Source organism: Lithobates pipiens, unplaced genomic scaffold, assembly GCF_037356315.1.
Source record: "Lithobates pipiens isolate NorthernLeopardFrog02 unplaced genomic scaffold, aLitPip1_a1.2 Scaffold_8, whole genome shotgun sequence".
In the NCBI taxonomy this organism is placed as follows: Eukaryota; Metazoa; Chordata; class Amphibia; order Anura; family Ranidae; genus Lithobates; species Lithobates pipiens.
Window position 1 is genome coordinate 140,010,686 of NW_027507903.1, and position 13,543 is coordinate 140,024,228.

Here is a 13,543-nt window from a genome sequence, read left to right on the forward strand (position 1 = left end):
GTTCATAGGTGGGCTCCTCATCCAGAGTACCACATAACCCAGAGAGTGCACCAGTCCGACTATTACAGGACGTATCGCAGGGATTGCTATATACAGCAGGAAAAGCAGAAGATACTGGGATGGTGGAAACAGGAAGTCTCTCCTTTGGGGTACCCTTGAGTAGGCAGGAAGAGGAACAGGAGGAACCCCAAGCCAGGACCTGACCGGCAGACCAGTCAACGTGTGGAGAATAGAGTCGTAACCAAGGAAGACCTAATATGATAGGAGATGAAGCCTTGGGTAAGACAAGGAAGGATATCCACTCCTGGTGGAGTTTCCCTACTGACATCTTAATAGGAATAGTCTGGAAGCGGATAGGGCCCCCTGGGAGAACCGTGCCATCAATCGCCAAGACCACCAATGGTGTAGTAAGGGGCAAAAGGGTAAGTCTCATGGAGGATGCAGTTTCCCAATCCAAGAAATTGGCAGTGGCTCCGGAATCCAGATGTGCTGAGACCAAACGAGAGGAAGCACCGACATGAAGCAACACAGAAAGGAGAAGACGAGAAGGTGAAGGTGATATTTTAGGGTCTAATACTCCACCTTCCAGATGTATTAGCCCTGAGCGTTTTTCCGGACGAAGAGAACAAGTGTCACGGAAATGACCTTTGGCCCCACAATAGAGGCATAGGCCCAGAGTTCTGCGCCTAGCACGTTCTTTGGGAGATAACTTAGTCCAGCCCAATTGCATAGGTTCCTCAGTAGACAGGGGGTGCTCCTCGGATCGAAGAGAAGGGACTGGGGGCTCAGGTTGCCTAAAGAACGGGGAGTCTTTTTTCCAGAGCCCTCTCCTGAAAGCGAATATCGATCTGGTTACACAAGGAGATGACACTGTCCAGATCAGCAGGAAGGGATCTTCCTGCTAATTCATCCTTCACTCTATCAGAGAGGCCATGTAAAAAGGTTGCAACTAGGGCCTCATTATTCCAGCTCAATTCAGCTGTGAGGATACGGAACTGAAGAGCATACTGTCCCACAGACGCGGACTCTTGACGAAGATGTAAAAGAGCGCTAGCCGCTGAGGAGACACGACTCGGTTCCTCGAAGATATTCCGAAAAAGTTTCAAGAAATCAGACAGGCTAGAAACCACTGGATCATCCAGTTCCCACAGAGGGGCCGCCCAAGCTAACGCCTCGCCGGACAGGAGGGATATGATATATGCGACTTTTGCCCGATCGGACAGGAAGTTTTGGGGCTGAAGTTCAAAATGAATAGGGCACTGGCTAAGGAACCCCCTGCAAGCCTTGGAGTCCCCAGAGAAACGGACCGGAGCTGGTAGTAGTAATGAATGTGTGGCTGCGACTGATGCGATAGGTGCAGCAGCAGATAGCGGTTGAGGTTGTTGAACTGGGGGTCCTAAAGAGGCCTGAACCTGTTCAAAACGGGATGCCAAATCCTGAAGGAATCGCATCACCTGGGTCTGATGCGATTCTTGGGTCTCAAGTCGCCGAACTAAGCTCTGCAATGGATCATCTGTAGGAAGCGGCACGTCAGCCGGGTCCATGGCTGATCAAACTGTCAGGTCACCTTGAGGCGAGGTGACAGGTGCACACCGTAGGGATCCGGAGTGCACCGCAAGGTTGTGGACCCTACGGCTGACTGCTGCAGACGGGGGACAGATCCCACTGGGGATAGAGCGTGAGATTCCCTGGGGCGCGGAGTCTAAGAGCCAGCAGGTGTTCACCAGAGCCTCCAGTGGTGAGGATGGACTTGGCTGCAACTGGCTCCAGGTCGCGGCCCCCAGGGTCCCCCAGCTCACACCCACAGTAGGCAACAGGAGGATAGGGATGAGGGACAAAGCCAAGGTCGGGGCCACAAGCAGACAAGAATAGTCGGGTACACGCCAAAAGGTCAGGATCACAGGCAAACAAGGATAGTCAAGACACGCCAAAGTCGGTAATGGAAAACAGTAGCAGAGCACACGGCAGGAAAGCGGAAGCTAGCACACAAAGAATACACAATGGTTGATCAGCACTGAGGCCTGCAGTGTACAGGTTAATATAGGGCTCCCTGATAGGGCCTGGGGTGGAGCCATGCTTAGAGGAGAGGTTATAAAAACCACCAGGTGGAAGTGGCTGACCTCTTAGTCTGAAGACATGAGGGAAGGTAAGCAAACACAGGAAGATCACTGCATAACCATGACATATAGTAATAGATCTTTCACTTGGATGTTATAAGTTGCACAGCTGGATAAAACAAAAACTGTGTCTGTCTTCATTTCAGGCTGCAAAGCAACAACATATGATTATTTTAAAGGGGGTGATTCTTTTCTATACCCACTGCAATATTAACCTGTAAAGAAAATGGTTCATTTAAGATGGAGTTCTGCCTCCCTATTCCCATATAACTCCAGTGCAGTATTTGGTACTTCAACAATGTAATAACATTCTAAATGATTCATCAAAGCCTTTTTATCTTTAACATTGTTCCAAAAACAGCACAGAACTTATTTGTGTACCCTAATAAATTCTCAGCATTTTGTTAACCTGCCGTGGGACTGTTTAACCATGTGATTTTGATCCCTAAGCCCCAAAGCAGGCTGACGAGAACACGCTGAGCATTGTGAAGGTTCCTGGCCTGTGTACTGTTTGTGTTGGAGTCATGTACTTTCCTTCTATCAATGGCCAATACACACAGGATTGCCAGTAACAACAAGCTTAATTAAACTTAAAAGCAGATATTTCTTCATAACGATTTGTTCTTCCTTGACCCCCAGTATCATCAACTACTAGGAAATAATTATCTGAAGCAAGTAGTCCAATGACTGTATTTGGACGGCAGATCAATAGCCATGTAGAGCAGGCCAAGCTGTTTTCATAGCATCTATTAATAGCTTTTTTAATTTCTCAAGGTAATAAAACAACAAGCAGGATGCAAAAAAACAATATTTCAAACAGTGATGTGTTTAGATTAGTATTCAAAATATGATTACCTCCATAATTGTCTCCTGTATTGTTCATAAATTATTCTAAAGCAAATATTTGGTTCTTGAAATAGATTTGCGTATATGAGAGACTGGGATTATTCACAAAAGTATACTAGACTACATAGTTTTCAAGGCTACTAGGCAAGTGATTGTCAAAAAAGGGCACAGGGAGCTGGGCAATGCCAAGAAGAACATATATCAATGCAAAAAAATAAAAGGTGTTATGGAACAGTAGGATTTTCACAGACAGCATCAGTGATACTGTATGGTACCAAAGGCAGGACTTTGTATAAATTAATTTATTAAAAACAAACCACTATATACACCAGACTTGGATCAAACAAGGCCGCAGTTTTATTATAGGCTTAATAATAACAACTTATATATCTTTGAATATATATCATATATAATAACTCAATTTTATTCAGCTTTACTATTCATATAAATAAAATAATAATAATAACCTAGTTATAAAAGCTAAAGCTAAAAAACAACATATAATATAATTGATATGCCAGGATCACTTAGGATCCTGGCACCTCCCCACCTTCAGAGCGGATAATTCGATACAAGTCTGTAAGTCCAAATTAAAAATGTCCAAAGCAACATCAGACAAATGAGTACCATCTGACCCATAAAAAACTGAAATGCCCCCTTCTAGATCAACGTATCTAAAAGACAGGCCATTTAAGGAAGTAATAAATTTGGCGATTGCCCTATTAATTATTTTTCTCATCTTTTCAAAATATCTAATCTCTTGTGAAGCTAGCCAAATCAATAGTGGAACAGTCTCCGAATAAACTAAGATTGCTTCTGGAAAAACAGAATGAATACATAAAAAATCTATTTTAATCTGTGTAATAAGGTCAAATGACTTGCAACGACCAACATCAATGCCAGCCAAATGCAAAACAATGATGTCAGGAGAAGGCCAAGAAAAATATAATAACGATAAAGTTTCCCATAAATTAGACCATCTCATCTCTTTTTTACCATACCACCAAATTCGAAAATCCGATAAAGGAAGACCCAAATTAGAGCCATAAATCCTAATGAAAGCACGATGGTGAGACCAAAATATATGTCCAATAACCCAAACACTGAATTTGACACCTGCAAAGTTTAAAATGAAACATTAGGGTGTACATAGCACAAATAACTATCCGACTTCCATCCACCCGGTTTTTTAATTTCAGCACTAGATAAACCCAACTCGGTCACCTCCATAGCAGCACTGATTCTAAACGAGTGCGATGAAATACGAAGGTGGCCGAGCTGAAGAAAATGCAAACATTTATTTAGAACAGAGTTAAACTGAAACATAGTCAAAGGCAAAGAGGAATGGTGTAAAAATAAGTGCCCAGAAGAACAGTTCTGACAAAAATTGCCTAAGCAGGGAAACAGCACATATAACCGGATTCAAAATTTTACTCACTGTAATCCAACGACCTTTACCCAACTGATCCGTTTTGCTACATCCAAGTAAAATATGTATATAATCAAATCAAACTTTGTTGGTCGGACATTCTGATGGAAAAAGCCAGATGGAGCCCACACACGGTTGGATTATCCGACAATACGGTCCAATTGGACCTTTTCCGTTGGAATGTCCGACTGTGTGTACAAGGGCTTAGACATTTTGATTAATTTGTTGGATGGAATATTATATGTACTACCTAAGACTGAGGTTACTAATATCAAAACAGGGATATGCAATTAGTGGACCTCCAGCTGTTGCTAAACTACAAGTCCCATCATGCCTCTGCCTCTGGGTGTCATGCTTGTGGCTCTAAGAGTCTTGCTATGCCTCATGGGAATTGTAGTTCTGCAGCAGCTGGAGGTCCGCTAATTGCATATCCCTGATCTAAAATATGTACGCATGCTCTAAGAATTAGAGCCTTCTTTCTCCTCTTTAATAAAAAAATGTAAATATAAAAAAAAACACAAAAAAACGTATGTATTGAGGTAAAAAAATTTTTGCAAACAGCATGGGGGCACTTAGCGGGATAGAAGAGCCAGAAGTGTCCGTGGGGCACCCCAGAAAAAGAAGATCGGGGCTGCTCTGTGCAAAAACATTGCAGAGAGCAGGAAAGTATGACGTTAGTTATTTAGAAAAAAATAACATTTAAACCTTTACAGTCACTTAATAAAAATGGAAACAGAGTGCCCAAAATCAATTTAAAACCACAACCCCCCCATGAATGAATGAATGAAATACTTGTATAGCGCACAATGTGAACTGAATCGCCCATGTTCCATCATCCCTGTATCCCTCAATATTTCCCAAAAGTATCAATTACAGACTTCAGGTGATTGAAAGCCCTCATAGTTAATTTGTTAAATTTTCATCTAGGCCCACACAGGTGTGCTGTGGAGCCTACTGATTGGACAGTGAATGAGCAGCATGTTTTGACAAGGTAATCTTGTGCTTTCATCTCCTCCAAACATCTGCTGGCTGGGAGGGACAGACGGGGGACCCCTAGCAGGGAGCAGAGACAAAAGCACCACCAGTTTATAGATAACCACTACATGCTTAAAGTGATTGTAAAGTTTTGTTTAAAAAAAAAAAAAATAACAAACATGTTATACTTACCTGCTCTGTGCAGTGGTTTTCAACAGGGCAGCCTGGTTTCTCCACTTCTCTTAGCTGCTCCTGGTCCCTCCTGTTGAGTGCCCCCACAGCCAGCTGCTTGCTATGAGCTGAGCTGCAGCTCCATGTGTCCATTCAGAAACTGAACTATCATTTGGCCTCACCCCTTTTTCTCCTGATTGACTGACTTTGTTTGACAGCCGCGAGAGCCAATGGCACCTCTGCTGTGTCTCAGCCAGTATGGAGGGAGTTCCAGACAGCCAAGGGACTCGTGGACATCGCTGGACACAGATGGGGCTCAGGTAAGTATTAGGGGGTACTGGGGAGGCTGCTACACACAGAAGGCTCCTGCACCCCCCCCCCCAGTCGATCAATCAGTCCCTGCACTTACCCCTTCTATGTTGCAGGCTTCCTCAGGGCGTTGGCTTCACCCTGCGTCTCCTCCTTCCTCGGCTTCATGTCGGTGCGGCTACTCCTGCGTCTCCTCCCTCTTCTCGACCAATCGGGTCTCAGGACCTGCTTCCTGAGCTGGCATTCACAATAGTGAATATTAATTTGCTATTGTCTCACAACCATTTTTTTAAGCCAATTAGAATCACATGCTTCTAAAAAATAAAAAATAAAAGACAAGAAAAACCCCATTGGAATCCATGTGTCCGGCACCCTGCATGTAAATAAGGGTCCGGGCAAATGGATTAGGGGGGTGGCGCCCCGCACCCCAATTTGAAGGGCTGCCGCTGCTTTACAACCACTTTAATCAAAGCTGTATTAAGGGGAGAGGAGAAAAGTGGATGTACATCGTTTTATGGACACACACACCCAATGGTAAAAGAATAATACCATTGATTAAAAGGACTTTCAGAGCACATTTGCACAGTTTGGAGTAACCAGTCTATTTTTTCATTATAGTTACCTAGTACCTTGATCATTAGATTTTGTATCATGTGTTTATATATGTATTAGCCACTGAAGATGTGATATGCGATTATAGACACAAAAGTATATACTTATTTACGAATTTCACATTACTTGATTGGCTTTGATTTGCATAAGATTTACTCATTTATTTACTTTTCCATCTTGCACAACACGCACAGCATAAGGTACACTAAATTGCAGCAGCTTAGCACCATTTACTTTATACAACTTAATAGCCACAAATAATTTTCAGTCCTGAAGCGCTGGAATAGGCCACAAACTAGACGACAAAAAGTAGAATTTATCCTGCAGCAAACATTAGATATTTGACTGAGATACAACTACAGAAACACTATGTAGCACCTTTACGGTGCCAGAGCACCAGAAAAGGTTGCACAATTTTTCAGACTGAAGACCCCAGTGCTACAATGCAGAAGCGCCACTGTGTTGCCAAGTTTAATCTCTTTAGTGACATGTCTTGAGTAGGTGGGGGTCGCAGGCAAACTAAATATCCACTAGAAATTGATCTGTCCTTATCAATGTAATAGTATATAAAGGAATAACTTTAACATACTTACAGTGTATTTATTGTGCTTGTGTTTTTTTTGTATTGCTGTGTCCTACTGGGAAGATTGACTCTCTCTCTTTTTAACATGTTTACCATTGTCACTGGGTCAAAAAGTGATGGTAAATCCAAAATGCAATGGAGGGAAAATCTTCCAGTGAAGATTATGACAATTGGATTTCTTTCATGTACGGTTGTGTCCTCAAGACAGCAACTAGCAAGGATTCTAAATATTCCCTCAAAGTAGATGTCCTTTGATATGCTCTCCTTTTCAAATTGCTAGTTGCCTGCCTTATGTTGATCCAAAGGCTTGAGGCTAGAGACAGCCAGTTGGACATTCCGACGGAAAATGTCCGATCGGACCGTGTTGTCAGATAATCCGACTGTGTGTGGGCTCCATCGGACTGTTTCCGTCTGAATATCCGACCGACAAAGTTTTAGAGCTGGGCTATAATACTTTCCGACAACATGATCCGATCTGCCTTTGTCCGATTGTGTGTAGAGAATTCCGATCGGACAAAGTGCCACGCATGCTCAGATCAAATTCCTAGACCAAAGCTATTGGCTACTAGCCTGAACGTAGTCCCGTCCTAACGAAATAACGTCATCACGTTATGTACGATCGGATTTCCGACAACTTTGTCTGACCGTGTGTATGCAACACAAGTTTTGGTCAAAATCCGCCAGACAAAATCCAACGGATTTTGTTGTCGGAATGTCCAACCGTGTGTACAAGGGCTAAGAAACAGGTCGGCAATGTCATCTTCTGTATTTTCCATGATACAGAGTTTCTTAAATGTATTTCATGTTGACAGCCTGAAAATCGATAACAAATCTCCCCACTTTTGAAAGTGGACAAAAGAGTAACTGGAATTGGCCACCCAAGTCCAGGCAGGCTTCCAACCAGGTGAAAATGTGAACAAAATGGCCAGCACCTAATCAGAAATCAGCAAAGTGATGTCTGACTCTGGAAGAGATACAGAGACAGGGTGTAGGAGCGAATTAATCCTTGTACGCATTCTTGTCTTTAAGGGTTGTTTCTCACCTGAGGGCAAGGAGTATCATGTGAATCTATGGCCATCTCCGTGTCTCTGGTGTTTCATAACAAATATTACGTGGGTATTTATTATAAATTTACTGGAATAACTTGATATTCAGCTTCTTGTATTGTTGGTTTTCTACATGACATCTATTCTACATGAGAGGAAAAGGTGCATGCTTGAAAAACTGAGCATCAAGAAAAACTGAACTCTGCCATCTAAGTAACTGAGGTCTCCAAGTAAGAAAATAAAGTCTATCCTTAAAGGGAAAGCATAGTGTAAATATGGCTGTCCCAATGTATACATATTATTACAAATTAGGAAAGTAAGCCTGATGATGCACATGACAAATCAGATTGGAGCTGTACAGTAAGAGGAAATACACACATCTTATTTGATTGCAAAAAAGAAAAAAGGGGTGCATGCTAAATAAATATACTATTTATGCATAGGGGTTGGTTTACTAAAACTGGAGAGTAAAAAATCAGATTTAGCTCTGCATAGAAACCAATCAGCTTCCAGTTTCATATGTCAAAGCTTAACAGAACAAGCCAACGTTAGCTGATTGGCTACCATGCACAGCTGCGCCAGATTTTGAACTCTCCAGTTTTAGCAAATTACCCCATAGCATACTATTATACTATGCATTACCTATGTTACCTGGTCATCTAATTATGTAAAATGTGTCCTGTAGACAACATAAAAGCACAATATGATATTCAGTATAAAAATCTATATATACAATCAAGTATACAGAAAGTCATGAATGCATTATGTTATATTGTATATACTGATAGGAATGTCAGCCCATTCAGTGTATAAGAATAATGTATAAAAGGAAAAAAGATCATTCAAAAGGCCTCCAGCTAAATCAATGTAAATTACAGAATTGCTTTCCTAAAAACATATTCACAAGGTCACTGAGGGATTATTGTACATGCATACTGGAGAGGTTTAGTGCACATGGTATTGAGACTGGAAACACGTTCCTGAGGCGTTAATGCCATTCAGTACGTGGGTGACTGGTCCCTGAGGTGTTAATACCATTCCGTATCTTGGAGACTGGTCCCTGTGCTGTTATTGCCATTCAGTACATTGGAGACTGGTTCTTGAGGTGTTCATGTGCATACGATTTCTCCTGTCTTCATTCTTAACTGACTAAACTATGTTTACTGCAGGCTGCAGAGAAAGGGACTGGGTAATCTCTGTCCTCAATTTCTTTCTCTGTCTCAAAATTGAGACATCAGGGGTCTGTTTAGACCCTTGATATTTTACCAAAGCCCCATAATGAGGTTTATAAAAAAAATGTAAAAAATTAATAAAAAATAATATTGCAAACAACAATTAAAAACGAATAATAAAAAAAACTACTGACATTGTCCACTGTCCCACTAGGATAGTCTTTGCTCTACTGACACCGTCCACTGCTCTGCTGATATACACGCATGTGTGTGGAATAGACTGTGTACACCCTTTACATAAACCTATGTTTACTGATTCATCCATCAAAAGATCTGTTAGGCTGTACAGAAAATCTGGCTATTTATAAACAGATATTCTGCCAGACTATTTGTATCATCTGCCAAATTGGCAGAAAACACATTTCTGTCCTGATTTAAGAATGCAGCTTGCAGTATCACCACTTTTTCTTTAGCCAGCTCAATGAATCAGCAACATCACCTCTTTAAAAATGACTGGATCCATGATCAAAAGATAGTAAGGCTACATTCACATGGGAGATTGGGGAATACAACGTATTCCTGTGACAAGCATTTGTGCATTCTTGCAGCTGGGTTCAAAGGTGTATACCAACAGCTGCAGCCAGGACGCCTGTACAAAGCAATGACAGGGTGACAGGAGCTGTACCTGTTATTATTTTTCCACACATCCATTGGTTACCTGCAATTAGTGACAGATGTCTTAACTTGGGATGCAGACAGATTGCATCGTAGAGGTTAAATAATATGCTGGAAACAGGTCACCATGGTGCCAATGTTTTACAGTACATTGGAGATCCTGAATTGTTACTGCACATACACTGGAGCCTGCTCCTTGAGGGAGTTAATGTACATATTGTGGGGATTGGTCAATGAAGGGTAATGGATGGTAATGGTCTTATATTTGGTGCACTGCTCCTTTAAAATGTTGCTAAATTATCTCATATTTCATAAACTTGAAATTGTAAAAAAAAATGCATAAAGTATATAATCTATAAAAGTTTAAATAAGCATATCTCATGCAATGTGAACACATAAAGATAAAGTGAATAAAAAGTCCCAAAAGTGAGTAATCCTTTGATTAGTCAGCATAAAGCATCCAATGTTGGTATTGTGATGACACAGAAAACAAATGTGGTCCACCTCCCACTGGTGGGACACACCCCTACCAGACTGATAGATCCCACAAAAAGATCAGCATGTGCCTGGCTGCCTTTCAGCTACAACATGTAACAGTAATTCTTGATGCCCCTCTCAAGAGAAATATTAAGAAAGAGGAACGGATCCCATAGTATAGTAATTAAAAAAAACAAAAGCCAAATTTATTTACAATTGCACTTACAGGAACAGAAGACATTGGTGTGCGTGATGATGTCATGTATCTGGCTCCTCCCAACGAGTTTCTCCTACAACATGTGTCGTCTGGGGAAAAACAACTTTGGAGATTGGTCACTGAGGGGTGTATGGATACTGGGTGAAAGAACATTCTCTGTAATCACAGGAGCAGATCAGATAAGCAGGTAACTCTTATGCCCCATACACACAATCGGAAATTCCGCCAGCAAAAGTCCGATGTGAGGTTTTGGTCAGAAATTGCGACCGTGTGTATGTTCCTGCAGACTTTTGCTGGCGGAATTCCCGCCAGCAAAAGATTGAGAGCAGGTTCTCTCTTTTTCCAACGGAAAAAGTTCCGAGTGGAAATTCCGATCGTCTGTACCAATTCCGACGTGCAAAATTCCTACGCATGCTCAGAAACAATTTGACGCATGCTGTGAACATGTGTATGTAAGCCAAGCTTGAGCGGAATTCCGTCGGAAAAACCATTCAAGATTTTTCCGACTAAAACTCTGATTATGCGGTATTAGGGAATGCTGTAGATCAGACAGCAGGGTTTGAGTGTGACATCTGAGTTTAAATAGTCCGTCTGGTCTGGGGGGGGGGGGCACGTGCACACATGCGTATAAGCTCCTGCAACCCCGCACCAGTTTGTATGAAACTACTGCTCCCAGCAAGCCTTTCCTGACAACCAATTAGTCATAGTCCTATTTATCTGCTTGTGACATAGTTACATAGTTAGTAAGGTTGAATAAAGACACCAGTCCATCCAGTTCAACCTTAGTGAGTGTCTACAATTGTCCCGATCCCTGTACATTGCACACTCACATTGGTCCCTACCCTCAAGGAGTCCACAATCCAAGGTCATCATTCATATACTAGGGCCAAGTTTGGACAGAAGCCAATTAACCTACCTGCATGTCTTTGGAGTGTGGGAGGAAACTAGAGCGCCCGGAGTAAACCCACACAGGCACAAGGAGAACATGATATAAATGGTATGTTATAAAGAAAAGTTTTTTAAACTATACCAAAAAGTGTCATTATTGAGGGCATGCACCTAAAAGTCCCTAGTTGTAGTATTATCTGTTGTTTTTTTTATGGAATTTAGTGTTAATTGATACCTTTCAGTCCAAGGCCTTTATTGGGGCTTTATTAATCTAAGTACTACAAGATTATCCAATCAAGTGGACAAACCCATATTTATCATGCACAGTGGGCGTAGCTAGCACACAGAGACATGTGCCCCGCATCTGCTTGTGAGTTAGGTTGCTTTTTTGACGCAAGTTACTTTAATCTTTCAACTCTGTTAGATGATTCTAATAACAGTGTTCGTACATTTATTTCTTAACATTTTTTTCCTTTTTTAATTTTCCATTTTTTTTTTTTTAATTATTTGTTCTGTTGTTAAAACTTTGGAAATACACAGGTGGTAAAAGAAAATTATAAGGTATTCTTTGGTCCCGCTACTTCATGGACAGTCAGAGATAGTCAGGCAACTAGCATTCTCAAAAATAGGTCAACAATTAGAGCCTACATACCCTAATTCTCTAAGTAGAAGTTTATTTAACCACTTAAGGACCAGCCATCAGAGTTATGCAGGGGAGGAAAGACAGATCTCCTATTCCTACTGATTAGGAACAGCGATGGGTCTCCTCCTCCAGGCAGTTTCATCCCCCCACAGTTAGAAACACTACCTAGAAAACACAGTTAACCCCTTGATCTCCCCCCTAGTGTTAACCCCTTCCCTGCAAGTGAGATTTATACAGTAAGCCCTTGTACACACGGTCGGACATTCCGACGGAAAATGTCTGATCAGACCGTGTTGTCGGATAATCTGACTGTGTGTGGGCTCCATCGGACTGTTTCCGTCGGAATATCCGACGGACAAAGTTTTAGAGCTGGGCTATAAAACTTTCCGACAACATGATCCGATCGGACTTTGTCTGATTGTGTGTAGAGAATTCCGATCGGACAAAGTGCCATGCATGCTCAGATCAAATTCCTAGACCAAAGCTATTGGCTACTAGCCTGAACGTAGTCCCGTCCTAACAAAATAATGTCATCACGTTGCGTACGTTAGGATTTTCCAACAACTTTGTCCGACCGTGTGTATGCAACACAAGTTTCGGACAAAATCCGACGGATTTGGTTGCCGGAATGTCCGACTGTGTGTACGGAAGCAAATAAGTGGCTATTTGTAGCTCTGGTTGCTGTATAAATGTCAATGGTCCCAAAAAAGTGTCAAAAGTGTCTGATCTGTATGCCGCAATGTTGCAGTCCCACAAAAAATCGGAGATCACCGCCATTACTAGTAAAAAAAAAATAATAATAATAGAAATGCCATAAATCCATTCCCTATTTTGTAGATGCTGTAACTTTTGCACAAACCAATCAATATACGCTTATTGTGATTTTTTTTTACTAAAAATATGTAGAAGAATATATATCGGCCTAAACTGATGAAGAATATTTATTATAGCAAAAAGTAAAAAATACTGCTTTTTTTTTTCAAAAAAAACTTTTTTTGTTTATATCGCAAAAAATAAAAACCGAAGAGGTGATAAAATACCACCAAATGAAAGTTCTATTTGTGGGAAAAAATGGTCAGTTAAAGCGACGTAGTGCTGCATTGCATAAAATGGCCTGGTCATTAAGGGGGCAAATCCTTCCTGTCCTTCAGTGGTTAATATAGGCACACAATATGATTTTTTTTCTCAAAATTATTCACTGTTGATTACTGCATGGTTAGAATGTAATGCATTGTTTAGCTACAACAAACCCTCTGCAGTAAACATTTCAAAGAATGATATTTCACAGTAATATTGCTATAAAACATAGAATTCTAGAAATATGGCATTGTTTATAACTTAAATTAGATACATATGTTCTCAGGAAGTGTGCTGCGTGCTGTA